This window comes from Oncorhynchus tshawytscha, linkage group LG08 (assembly GCF_018296145.1).
Source record: "Oncorhynchus tshawytscha isolate Ot180627B linkage group LG08, Otsh_v2.0, whole genome shotgun sequence".
NCBI lineage: Eukaryota > Metazoa > Chordata > Actinopteri > Salmoniformes > Salmonidae > Oncorhynchus > Oncorhynchus tshawytscha.
The window spans coordinates 76877971-76880470 of NC_056436.1; the positions used below are offsets into that span (position 1 = coordinate 76877971).

At 45.2% G+C, this 2500-nt stretch overlaps 1 protein-coding gene across 4 annotated transcripts in view; it reads right to left on the reverse strand.

Moving 5' to 3' along the window:
- The window catches only part of LOC112238477 (actin-binding LIM protein 3-like), a 76640-nt gene that overhangs the window by 41759 nt on the left and 32381 nt on the right, over positions 1-2500 (reverse strand). The window lies entirely within an intron of this gene.

A 2500-nucleotide genomic window follows, 5' to 3' on the forward strand; every position in this document is an offset into this window, starting at 1 on the left:
AAGAGAGAGAGAGAAAACGAGGGAAAGGAGAAGGAGTGGGGAATGGAGAGAGAACGAGAGGGAAAGAGGAGAAAGAGAGGGGAATGGAGAGAGAAAGAGAAGGGAATGGAGAGAGAAAGAGAAGGGAATGGAGAGAGAAAGAGAGGGGAATGGAGAGAGAAAGAGAGGGGAATGGAGAGAAAGAGAGGGAATGAGAGAGAAAGAGAGGGGAATGGAGAGAGAAAGAGAAGGGAATGGAGAGAGAAAGAGAGGGGAATGGAGAGAGAAAGAGAAGGGAATGGAGAGAGAAAGAGAAGGGAATGGAGAGAGAAAGAGAGGGGAATGGAGAGAGAAAGAGAGGGGAATGGAGAGAAAGAGAGGGAATGGAGAGAGAAAGAGAGGGGAATGGAGAGAGAAAGAGAAGGGAATGGAGAGAGAAAGAGAAGGGAATGGAGAGAGAAAGAGAAGGGAATGGAGAGAGAAAGAGAGGGGAATGGAGAGAGAAAGAGAGGGGAATGGAGAGAGAAAGAGAGGGGAATGGAGAGAGAAAGAGAGGGGAATGGAGAGAGAAGGAGAGGGGAATGGAGAGAGAAAGAGAGGGGAATGGAGAGAGAAAGAGAGGGGAATGGAGAGAGAAAGAGAGGGGAATGGAGAGAGAAGGAGAGGGGAATGGAGAGAGAAAGAGAGGGGAATGGAGAGAGAAAGAGAGGGGAATGGAGAGAGAAAGAGGGGAATGGAGAGAGAAAGAGGGGAATGGAGAGAGAAAGAGAGGGGAATGGAGAGAGAAAGAGAGGGGAATGGAGAGAGAAAGAGAGGGAAAGAGGAGAAAGAGAGGGGAATGGAGAGAGAAAGAGAGGGGAATGGAGAGAGAAAGAGAGGGGAATGGAGAGAGAAAGAGAGGGGAATGGAGAGAGAAAGAGAGGGGAATGGAGAGAGAAAGAGAGGGGAATGGAGAGAGAAAGAGAGGGGAATGGAGAGAGAAGGAGAGGGGAATGGAGAGAGAAGGAGAGGGGAATGGAGAGAGAAGGAGAGGGGAATGGAGAGAGAAGGAGAGGGGAATGGAGAGAGAAAGAAAGAGTACCCGTGGCGACCCGTCATTCAGGGCTGGTTGCCAACATGGTCTCTTTTTTGTTTTCTTGAGTAAGGCAGCTCCAAAATGCAGGTGTTTTATCCTAGCTCAGTGCTTTCTGTGGTGGTTGGGCAGCCAGCGGAAAATAGGGAGCATAGAGGTTGGTAATGTTCTCTAATTGGGCCGTGATTGGCTACGTGTTCTGTCACTCATGGGGACACTACCTCACCGCAAAATCTACAAGAAGACCTAAAAAAAAGTCCCTTGTGTGCTGCCATAGAGTTACATTAGAAGTGCCCATCCAAGAAGGCTCAAGATCATTGGCCACAGATAAAATAACGTAAAATCCCGCTATACCTACCGTAGCTTTGATTGGGCTGATCATGTCAACATGATACTTTCAAAATCTTAGCTAGAAGTCATCATCATGAATCATCAGGAAGTCGACAATCTACTGGCAAATCCTTTTCAAACCTTGCCATATGAACAAAAATTATGAAGAGAAATGATAGATAAAACAACAAACATCGGCCATTGGACATAAACATTACACAACAAGTTGGAAATCGCAAATTCAACAATGAGTGGTTTGGAAGGAATCAGTGGCTAACTGCAAACATTGCAAAGCAATCACTATACTGCTATTCAGTGGAGTTGGTGTGTGGTCCAAGTCTGGGTTTAATTAAGGGTCTAAACATTCAACATTGGCTGTGCTGTCAATCCAGCATGACTTCTGCCACGTTCAAAACATCTGGAAACTCAAAACTGGGAAATCTCAGATTTCAGTGGTTCAAGAAAACTGGGAACTCTGAAAAAAACGAGCTCCGACTGGGGAAATACGCTTTGAACGGTCATCCAACTCAGAATTTCAAGTCAGGAACTCAGTTCTCTTTCTAGAGCTCTGACTCTCATCACTGACGTCATGATTCAACTTGTTTTTTCCCCGAGTTCCCTGTTGTCTTAAAAGCTCCATAAATCCAGAGAATGCCTGACTTTGATGACACATTTTTTATGACAACATTTGCCCACTAAAGACCTCCGCGCCACCTTCCTGCTCACGTGAGCACAGCACAACAAGGTGACAAATGTATGTATGGTCCTGCATAAATGATGTAATATGCCAGGGAGATATGTTTACCGTATAAAGAAAGTAATACTAAGTTAATGTTGTGTAGTTAGCTGTTAGTAGTACATGTGCCTCACGCTAATAATTCGGTCCCTCTTCCCTTTATAACTTAGCCTCCTGTTCTGACTTGCTTGCTTATATGCCCCCATTTATTTGTCCTACAGTACTTGGTGTGCATGGAGAACACTGCATGAACGGCCCATGTTATGAATTCTGTCAATGTACATTTCAAAAGTGCTGAACAAATAGTTATATTAACTACGTCCGACCTAGCTCGCTCATAAATGTATTAACCTCTCTGGGGTAGGGGGCAGTATTTTGACATC